Consider the following 12,053-nt stretch of genomic DNA (forward strand, 5'->3'; position numbering starts at 1 on the left):
CATACATCCTCAGTGCAATCTAAATGTTCTTATGAATTTGAAGTATAGTTTAGCTAATGCAGATGTGTCATTTTCTGGAGCTTCTCTTTTCAGGTTTTTTATTATGGACCTTTTTGTTTACATGGAATTTTCCTGAATGTTGCTAGATGGATCAACTCTCTCCTCTTGGTACAAGGCCAGTCCAGCAACACTGAACCTGCTCTGAATTCAAATGGGAAGAGCCTAGAAAGGACAATGATTTTCAAGAGAGGGTGACCCCTTCCTGGAGGTCTGATGTTATGTTACACTATTGTGGAGTTTTGTTGCTTAAAGTCTTCTTTCTGTTCTCACAGAAAATTTTGCCAAGATATAATCATCACATTTGGGGGAATTATTAAAGTTCTGAGATACAACGTTTAAAGAACTCTTTACTAATTGCGTGTGAAACCCCCCCCCCAAATGTATGCACACATGCTTTTCTTTAAAAGTGAAAGATATCCAATGGTGCTGTAAATAAACTATTTTTCGAAAACCAAAATGCTTCTAGGATGTGTTTGTGAAAATTAAATAGAAAACTCAGAGAAACTGAACTCAGTTTTTCTTTGGTACTGGGTAAATTTACTGCTCAGTAACTTCCTGTTTATGCCTTAATAATTTGGGTCTAATTTTCTTTCTCTGATTCGCTACTCTCTGCTTCATACCCTTTCCCCCACCCTCCACTACCTGCAATGTCATGAGGCCCATCCTTGCAGAAACATCATGGTTGCTTAATAAGGACAAATTGACCCAGCTGTCTTACTTACTATCACCTGGACTGATCTGGTTTTCCATTTGAACCTATTTGGTCCTGAGCCACCCAATAGGGTTTGCGTAGAAGAGACCTTGGACTTCAGGAGTGGTGGAGAGGCTAGGCTTATTTTGCAGAGTTCCCATAGATCTGAGAATCTCGCCATTGCATTGAGTTGTATTGAATGAGGAAAACAGCCTACCTGTTCTTTCAGTTGCTTTTATTTTATCAGTCAAATGACTAGTCAACATATACTTCCTGTAGACTGTGTGCATGTGATCCTTGCCTCTGAGGAGTTTGTAATCTATATGTGAAGCTAAGTAAAGCAACCCAACTTTGTGGGATTCTAAGGGGAGCTATGCATGGCCTGTGATTGTGGAGGAGGCCTTGTGCTGGGAGGGTTCTGATGCTCAAATGTGTACAGTCAAAGCCCTGAGAAGTATCTGCAAAAGGAGAGGGCCTCGTTTTATGACCATCAGCTTCCTGCAGCAACAGTCTGAAATATGGAGCAGAGGACTGAGTCCAGGACTTAGAATTCAGAATCCATGACCATCCCATCTAAAAGAGAACCCCACCTCACTCTCTGTCCTCCTATCCTGTCTGACTTTCCTTCACAGCATTTTCACTTTGTAGTATTACTTTATACATTTGCTTATTACCTGTCTCCCCAACTAGAATAAGTCTTTGTCTAATCAACTACTGTGTTCTTCAGCCCTGATCACAATACATGGAAGTGTACCTGGCACATGGTAGTGGTGCAACAAAAATTTATTGTACAAATCAGTTAACTTCATTAAGCTTCAGTTTTCTTATTTATAAATGAGACATGGTGAAAACCTGTGCTACATTCATTTTTTAAAAGCATTTTATAAGCTTTATTGAAAGTGGACAAGTGCAACAGTTAAATACCGTGACACCTTACAACTGTGTAGAGAACTTGCACAGAAACATATGCACATAACTACTATCCAGGTAATAGAAACCCCTAATGGGGAAGTCATCTCGATAGCTAGGACTGATCAGTTTTCAAAGTATTCAACTGGCTCAATAAAACACTTTGGTGAACAGGGATTTACTTCGGGATATTCAGCAGCTAGAAGATTGCAGATTACAAAGAAAATAATTGTGCCAAATTCTTAAAATTTCTTTAGAAGTGGTTTTTGCCATGTAGAGTATTAAATGTAGGTCTACGTATAAAAGAGAATCCATACCTCTTCAGACACCCAATGAAACGCTGTTTGGGTTGTTTTAGGAATCAGAGTACATAATGCCTGCTATTTCACTTTTAATCTGGCTTTCACATACTTCCTGTTCTTAACCTCTTCTCATCCCTGTAATTCCACCTTTGTCGATTAATAAAACACCATTTAATGCTAAATAGCACTAAATAGAGGTACAGGCAACGTTATGAAAGTGAAGAGGAAAGAATGAAGAGTCAAGGACAGCTTCACGAAGAGTTAGCATTTGAAATCGGTCTTGGAGTAATTCAGTGAGGGGAGAAAGAGGGAAAGGACATTCCAAGTTGAGATCTTAGATTTCAATCTTTAGGCAGCTGATCCTAAAACTTTTGTGGGGAAAGGGAGACGTGAAGGGGATGGCAAATCGGGGAAATGCCAGGAATCGAATTTTATCCAAACCTCTTCCCTGCAACGCTCCATGTTGCTCTGCTGTTCAGTGTTTCACCTAACACACACACACTAGCATCTGCCGCTTTCCTCTCCCGCATTGCCAGGGATCCTGAGCTCCACTGGTTCGTGCAAAGGATTCACTGTTCATTTCCTTCGAGTCCACTGACACTCCAAATTCAGTGAGTTTATCCTAAGTCCCAAATCGGTGTTCTTGACACTTTTCTGTTGGTTTCAGTGGGAGCATCCTGTCTGCAAGCACTCATCCTACTCCCACCCCCACCCCCTGACTCAAACCTTGCAGCCAGGGTTAATACTGCCTCTACTCTCATCTCAGCTTCATTTAGTTATGCTCAATTGCTGCTCCCCTCAAACTACTCTTTACCTCAGCCCCTCCTTTCCTAATCCTATCTCCATCACTCTGGTTCAGCTTTATCACCTCACACCCATACTATTGCAGAAGCCTCCCAAACAGCCTCCGGGGTCCAAACTTCAACTGTGGAGGAGAGGGGAGGAATTCCTCAGCCAGTCACTGAAGCTCCCTCCCGAACCCGGCCCCTCAGGTTTTCTATTCTTCAGCAGATGAGAAGAGCGCAAAGATCTTTAAGGATGTCAAGATGGGAGGTGTCATGATGGTTTCTGTGTGGACTAGTAAACTCAGTTTTGTATAAATTAGGCAATGAATATTAAACAGTAATCTGTTCCTTTTATGCCAAAAAGACTTTTTTTTTCACTCTTTACATTTTTGAGTTGTATTTGCCAAGTTATTTCCTTTCTCATTTCTCATTTTTGCCTATTTCTTCCTTGTGAGTGTGTCACTTTGTTCCAGAGGGTGATTTTCTAGGAATGACAGGCTGCATCCCTTCCACGCCCGGTGTCACTGACAGATCCCCTGGGTGGAAATGGAGCTCATTTTGCATGTGCACAAATGTGGTTGTGCCATAACAATGAACTTCAATACAGAGATAAAATATTTGGCATGCCTCACTGGTTCTTTTAGGCTTGGAAGTGCAGGAGAAAATTTACATGGGATTTACAAGCTTAGGGCTGGGTGGTATTTTGCCTACATTTCTCTCCAAGTGGCCAGTGTTGATAGAGGCTTGCAGTGGTGAGAATAAGTATGTCTCCTCTGCCCCAGAAAACTGGGAACCTGAAGACCAGCAGGTCAGTGCACTGTGAGTTTGAGGCTGTAATTTGATATTCAAAGACATTCACACACACACACACACACACACACACACACACACACACACAAGAAACCTAATATGGCATTCTTGGAAGGAGTTATTCGTGATACTTCCTTTACAGTGTTTGCTTTCTATTGTTAGAAATTGTATTATATGGCCCTTCCTAAGTGGGGAGACATGATTTGCAGATGGTGTGACTAAACTCTAGTGCTTTACAAAGAGATATTGTCATAAAAGTTAATAAACATTATGAAGTATAGCTTAATGTTTAAGAGCCTGCCTCTTTCAGCTCCCAGCTCTACCACTTGTTAGCTGTTTGATCTTAGGGAGTGCATTGTCAGTGCATAGAAAAAGTTCTCTGAATATCATTTTCTGCCATCTGTAAAAGGTGGAGAATCATAATTCCCATCTCATAGCATTGTTGTGAGGATGAAAAGAGATAGCCCATGTGGAGTGATCCGCACTGGACCTCAGTCTCCAAATAAATGTTCCATCTTCCTTAAAGTGCTAACTTTGATAAGTGACCTTTCAATCAGATTTATTTCTATTTTACTTCGTGACTTACAATTGAAACATCAAACTATATTTAGTGTAGACCAACTTGAATGTCAGCACCCAGTTAGATTTTAAACTCCTCCAGGACAGAGACTAAATTAGGCAACTTCGCTGAAGAACAACAGGGAGCGGATAACATAACAAAAACGATCCCAAGGAACCCTCTTGCTGGGAAAACAAAATGAGCTCAACGCTGAAGTGCTTCAGTGAAATACCAGAGCTCAGTTCATCAGATCCTTACCTCCCCTCCGCGTCGCAGGCAGGTGGCACCTGGATGAGACATTTTTTTCAAGGCTACTGAGCCTAGGGTTCTGGTCAAAGGCATGGAGGGCTTCAAATGAATCTGGGCGACCCTCCGTTTCTGTCCCTACTCTCCAGCCAAAGGCCTCCGGGAACACACCCATAGTGGGACAAGTGGGACTTTGCTCATTGCAAAAAAGGAAACTATACACCATGTGGAACCACGGGGCGACTTAGAAAGAGGGTGTTCAAGAGAACTTATTAAAGGATTTGGGCTGGTGTTAGATGACTTTCCAGTGGTTTCAAGGCATAAGAGCTTGGCTCTGAAGTGGATGCTGGCAGAAATCAGGTTTAATTTAATGACTAGGTATCAATGAATCATAGCTATAAGGCTGGAGGAATGATGCAAGGCTAAAGCAGCAGTCACTTGTATTATTGGGGATAGGGGACGGCTTGGTGATTCTGCGGTTTACACAGTGCTCCTGTTTTTGTCTGTGCTTAGACAAGATTACGGTGCAGGTCTTGTTTCTTGTCTCACGTTATCTTGGTCACAGAGTGGCCTCTTGCCTGGGGTTAGTGTTCTGAGAGATTGTTATATCACGGCATAGCTGTGAGTGCTGGGCCCATCCCAGCCACACCAACGCCTAGCTCCAAGTGTCCGTTTCTGGATGTCAGGGGCCCTGCTTTCCTCTCTCTTATATTTATAAGAGGGGCCCTGCTTTTCTCTCTCTTATATTTATTTATATGATACATAACATATTTGTTGGTACATTTTAGTAAGCAGGCTATGAGCATTCAAATCCTGGCCAAAAGGTCAGTCGGAAGTTGTGTAACCCTGGCAAATTACTTCACCTCTTGGAGCTTTAGTTTTGCCCACGTTTTACAAGTGAGGTAATGATTCCTGCATCACAGGGGTGTTTGAAAACTAAATGAGACAATGTATATTCCTGGTAGTGATTTTACAAAGTTAACTGTTTTTGTTGAATCCCTTTATATAGTTCTGCCAGTGGCTGTCTCAATTTAGGACATAGATCAAATTCTCTCTCTCACTTTGTGTCACTTTATTTCTTTGCATTGTGGGACTATTTAAAAAGCCTTCAATGCCATGATCAGAAGACCTGTTGGGGCCCATGGTTGTGTCTTCCTTCATGCTCACTTAAAGGAAATTCTCTCATTTTGCTGCCACCATCACCACCACCGTGATGGTGACGTCAGATAGTCGCATGGTTGCATGGGTGGCTGCACAACCTGTGAGTGGCCAGACCACCATCCAAATGCCCAGTCACCCCATCTATCCAATAATAGATTCATATTTGAATAATTAATATAAGTGGTGACATACAGATCACCTCTCACCTCAGAGAGTCTATAAAGCAGATATTTTCTTTGTCCTTTGACGCCGGCATTCAAATGGGCTCCACTGTACAGGTTGCTGCTAGCAAGATATCTGTGGTTCCCAAGACTTAATAGTTTTCAGGAGTTGCAGACCCTCTATCTCTTCTTTACAGTTGCCATAGACTTGGGCTACCACACCCACATGCATTTCAGGACATCAAATTTGAAGCAGATGCTTCAAACCCCATTGCTTATTTGATAAGATAGTGTCCTTTGTCCTTCTCTGGGGCTCATGATGTCTTTTGTTCCTCCTTCTTTCTCACCTGCCTTTATATGGTCTTTCTTTCTTTCTTAGTACATTTTTTATTACCAGTTTGTAATAAAAAAAATTAGTAAAGACAGGTATAAAGCATTTGAGAGAAATGGAAACCTCCAAGGAAAGCATGTTGAATAAAATAACCATTTTCATGCTATATATTTTGTTCTTCAACTTGCTTTTAAAATTAACACTGTATTCTGGCTATCATCCTGTTGGGACATAGAGATCTATTCCATTTTTATTAACAACCATATAATACTCTATTATATGGGTGTATCAATTTAAATATCTATTTTTCTATTAATAGACTCCCTTTAAAAATCATATAGACTTTCAATTAAGTGCCATTGGTATAACTCTAACACTTTCTGGGTGTTATGTGTGTGTTTGGACTTGAGCTCATTAAAAAATCTTTCTTCTTCTTTTTCCTCCCTACCCCCAATTTTCTATAGTGAGTATGTACTACTTATAAACTATGAGAAAAGAGTTATTAAAAATAGTGATATTAAAAATGATAACACAGTGAATCCTGTTGTGGTTGATGACTGTGGTTAATTGTACAAATAAAAGAATGTTCTTTCATGAAGTAGAACAAATGTATGTCACTGTTAGAAGGAATTAATAATAGGGTGGTATATGGGAAAAAATACACTTATGCAAACTATGGACTATAATTAACATAATATTTTAATATTCTCCCATCAGTTGTGACAAAGGTACCACACCAATGCTAAGCGTCAATAATAGGGAGTAACGAAAATGTTCTCAAATTGACTGTGGTGATGAATGCAAAACTATATGACGGTGCTTTGAACAACTGTACACTTTGGATAACTGTATTGTGTGTGAATATGTGTCAATAAAACTGCTTTCCTCAGTTCTGAATTCCATTGGCACTTATTGCTACTAATATACAATCTAATATTTGTTTATGTCTCAACTCTTCAAATAAATATGTTCCTTGAGAACAGAGATTGCATCTTAATAACATTATTCAGCACACGTACATGTGATCTCATATAATCTTCACAGAATGTCTGCAAAGTCAGTCCCCTGTTCTTTACTAATAAGGAAAATAAAGCTTAGAGATGCTAAATGCTCAACCCAATCTGGCGGAGCTAGGATCAGAACCAGACCCTGTGCTTCTGCCCTTTTTGCGATTGAGTACAGGCTCCTACTTCTAAACCCACTGAAGTATCTAGCACAGAGTTGAGCATATAATATGTGTTCAATTAAAACTTGCTGACATAAATGTGGCTGAGAACAATACTTCCCCTAGACACATTTCCCAGTCAGCATGCCCAAGAAAGGCTCCTCAAAGCTCTATTGGTTCTGGCTCCATCTATATTTGTCTGTGTGACATCACCTGACTGCCCATTTCTCTGCTAGTACTTCTTTTCATTATAGTATTAGTGGTTGCATTCACTTCAGCATATTGTCCTCAAGCTATCACAACATATAAGGAGCAAGGCAATCTGGGGAAATGGTGACATGATTTCTGGAGACAGAAATGTATGCTGGAAGATGGAGAGTGAAGCTCAGTAGATCAGAGGGCACTTCTACGGAGCCATGATTAGCGATATTGAAATGTGGGGTGACTAGTAATTACCACCCTTATCAAAAAGATGCTCATTAGAATTCATAATTGCCTTGTCATAAAAGAGGCCTTGTATTGAAAACTGCTGGGCAAGCAAAAACTCTGGACTTTTAGATGTTTTTGAATGTGCTAATCCTTAGGAAGATAACTGCCCCTGAAGGTGATTTCATCCAGTCAAGCGAGTCACATATTTGGAGGCTTATCTTGCAGTGTAGATATTATCTTTTCTTTCTCAGTGATGCTCTTCTTATAAGTATCTCTAAGTGTTTTAGATGTATAGTAAAATTGTCCCTAACTACAAGTTTTTATTTGATTAGATTCTAACATGAGAAGATTTACTTCTGTCAGCCTTTTCAACTTCTGGGAGAATCTGGATTCTAGAACATGGAAACTGCATGTCAACTCCTGAGAGGGTAATTAGGAAAGAGAGAGCTGGGTATTAGGAACAGAGAAAGGAAACAGTTGGCAGAGCAGAATTAGAGCTCTTTTCAAGGACTTCTTAAGAAAGATAAAAGCATATGAGGGAAACTGCACCCTGGCCTTGGGGTTGCATGTGCACTAGGGTGCCTGTAAGGAACCAGGACAAGGTGAGGTGGTGTGCTTTGGAATGGGGTGACCAGGAGGAGGGCTAAGGTGATAGGAAATTTTACCCAATAAATATTTAACCAGATTAACACAGGTTATCCAAAGCATCCTACATCTCCACTTCAAACCCCAAAGTCATGTTGAACCCCTGGGCCCCCAGAAGGCCTGGGGTGAGACTGAATGGGTGAAGGTGTTAACTCCCAGTCATAGGATTGGAAAAACATTCAAATTTACCTCTGGGGGAGGGGAGGGAATGCATTGCAGTATGAGGATTATCTGTTTAAAAACAAAACAAAACAAAATGAATGAACAAGCTTGTTTTAAAAATTTAGGCGATCCTGAACATTTTCTAGTAAGCAAGTGATGACAGTTATGACATAATACTATAGCACCTCTATTACTTATTTATTTTTTATTTTATTTTATTTTATTTTTTTAATCTTCATTTTATTGAGATATATTCACATACCACGCAGTCATACAAAACAAATCGTACTTTCGATTGTTTACAGTACCATTACATAGTGGTACATTCATCACCCAAATCAATCCCTGGAACCTTCATTAGCACACACACAAAAATAACAAGAATAATAATTAGAGTGAAAAAGAGCAATTGGAGTAAAAAAGAATACTGGGTACCTTTGTCTGTTTGTTTCCTTCCCCTATTTTTCTACTCATCCATCCATAAACTAGACAAAGTGGAGTGTGGTCCTTATGGCTTTCCCAATCCCATTGTCACCCCTCATAAGCTACATTTTTATACAACTGTCTTCGAGATTCATGGGTTCTGGGTTGTAGTTTGATAGTTTCAGGTATCCACCACCAGCTACCCCAATTCTTTAGAACCTAAAAAGGGTTGTCTAAAGTGTGCATAAGAGTGCCCACCAGAGTGACCTCTCGGCTCCTTTTGGAATCTCTCTGCCACTGAAGCTTATTTCATTTCCTTTCACATCCCCCTTTTGGTCAAGAAGATGTTCTCCGTCCCACGATGCCAGGTCTACATTCCTCCCCGGGAGTCGTATTCCACGTTGCCAGGGAGATTCACTCCCCTGGGTGTCTGATCCCACGTAGGGGGGAGGGCAGTGATTTCACCTTTCAAGTTGGCTTAGCTAGAGAGAGAGGGCCACATCTGAGCAACAAAGAGGCATTCGGGAGGAGGCTCTTAGGCACAACCGTAGGGAGGCCTAGCCTCTCCTTTGCAGCAACCGTCTTCCCAAGGGTCTATTACTTATTTAGAGTGCATAAATATTATTACCATTGTCTTTATTTGGTATTTTGTGTGTAGCTTTATTTTAGTAGATATAGAATATTTACAAGGACTTTTCCTTTCCTTTTTAAAAATAAGGTTTTATGTCTTTTCAATAGAAAGTTCTCTTATCTGGGATTTTTTAAAAACCTAACCCCAATGCTTGAGGACAGTGTACTATATTATGAATGGTTAGTAATAACATGAAAATGATGCAAAATCAACAAAATTATAGGCATGGATATAAAAGAATAAAAACATATGCAACATTTGCTGTGTCAAATCATTGTCTAAATGGCTGTCTTCACTCAAATGAAAAGGTAATTAGGGTCGAGCTGCAGCATTAACTATAACAAAATTTGTTACTGGATCATCCCGATACCCATTCCTACTATCTTTTCTAGCGTTTCCACTATAGAGGCTGCAAATTCTAAATTCTTACTCTCCCAGCCTCGGTTGCAGCTAGAGATACCCATATGGCACAGTTTGGGTAATGATATGTACTCAGAATTTTTGGGGTGGAGGAGTTCTGGGACGGTGTTTGTTTTTTCTGACCAAAAAAAAAACCCACAAGATATGCATCTGTTATTGCCCCTACTCCCTTCTTTTTCACTTGAATGCAGGTTGGATGCACAGAGCTGTGACAGCCACCTTGTGACCATAAAAAAAGGACTCCCCCCAACTCTCCCCCAAATCACAGGATGCAGGTCCTGTTGTCACTGGGCTACTGAACCGATGTCAGTAGGTGCCTATCTCCAGCCTTGTTACATGAGAAGAATAAACCTCTATTCTTTTAGAGATATTGTTAGTAAGTTTTCTGTTACTTAAAGCTAAAAACATGCCTAATTGATCCATAATATCCTAACTCCCTTATTTTCTTTTTGACAAATGCTAGCTGTTCATGGGATTTTTGATAACAGTTAATAGTACCTCTGGAGACTGTCTGTTGTTTCAGTTTTGTCTTTTATTCACATGCATTTTCAAATCACAGTTTTAGGAATCATAATATTTGAATTGATTTCCATACCATACTCAGTTCTATCTGAATTTATTTCTCAGTGTGTGACTTTGAAAGAAAGCCAAGATATTTTGTGAAAGCAGGACTCACTAATACTTGGGGTTGAACACTCGTGGTATAAATCACAGTATAAATACTCTGAAAGAGGACAGCAGGCAGAAGCTCTATTCTTTTATAGGTGGAGAAATGGACTAAAGGGATAAATGCACTTATGTAAAATTTCAAGCAAATCATACTTTTGGGAATAGTGGAATTTTTACATTACATTAGGAGCCCTCAAGGACGTTCTTAGTCTTTTGAGTTCTTAACAAATAGCCAGAAACCCTGGATATACTTTGCCTAGGATTTTTAAAGTACGTTAGGATGTGGGTTGTTAGGTTCTAACAGAAATAAATATCCATAGTTAAGTTAACGAATCTTTTATCATGAAGTTCTACATCCTTTCTTTCCTTTTTTTTTTTTTAATTCCATCCTTTGGATCTTAGTGCAGCCTGCTCTCAGTTGAGTTTATTGTGAACTCCTTTTTGGAGAGGCAAGAAGTTAAAAGCAGAACATTAAATGATTGTTTATTTAAGAGTCATGTCTTAAGTTTTTCTTCCCCAGTTAGTTAAATTTTCCTTTATCCTCAAATTACAGAATGGATTTTTATTTCACTGTAAGATTTTGGATGTTGGATCTGAACTTGGAGACAGAACCCCTGGACCAGGCTTTTGAATCCTGGGCCTCTACTCCCCTCTGCCAAATGGGGGAATTGCACTGAGCATTCATTGAGATGTGACCCCCCCAGTTCAAGGTGGGTCTCAATCCTTTGTTGGAGTCTTTAATGAGAGGATAAAAGGCAGAAAACCCAAGAGAGCTCAGAGAGAGAAACACCCACAGAAGCTCAGAAAGGAGGCCACTGGAACCAGAACCTGAAGGCAACGAAACCTAGGAGAGAAGGACCAGCAGACGCTGGCCATATGCCTTCCCATCTGACAGAGGAGCCCCGGATCCAGCAGCCTTTCTTCAGAACTGTAAATTTGTAAGCTAACAAATTCCCATTGTAAAAGCCAACCCATTTCTGGTATATTGCATTCTGGCAGCTTTTGCAAACCAAAACAGTATGGAAAATGATTTTAGGTGATTCATGGATGAACATCTTTTATTTGAATATTATGTGTTTATTTTAATGTTAATTAAAATATAGCTACCACATCAAACTTTTGATCACAGTTGTGGTAGAAAATTCCTCTCTTGTAATACATTTATTTAAGTAGCAAAAGCTTGATTCAAAGAAAATTCTGAAAAAATGCCAATTAACATTGGTTGGGTACTTACTATAGTGCTTTACATATATTAATCCACTTAATCCTCAAAACAACCCTGTGAGGTAAGTACTATTATTTACCCCCATTTAAAAGATGAGGAATCGAGCAGAGATGAAGTCAGTTGCCCAAAGTCACAAAGCAAGTAACAGACAGCACCAGGATTAGAATTTAGCTAGGTTGGCTTCAAAACTATATTCTAACCACTAAATCATGCTACCTCAGAGAAAATAATATAAGTAGTACAGAATTTTGGCAAAAATCATGAAGGTG

Source organism: Choloepus didactylus, chromosome 2, assembly GCF_015220235.1.
Source record: "Choloepus didactylus isolate mChoDid1 chromosome 2, mChoDid1.pri, whole genome shotgun sequence".
NCBI lineage: Eukaryota > Metazoa > Chordata > Mammalia > Pilosa > Megalonychidae > Choloepus > Choloepus didactylus.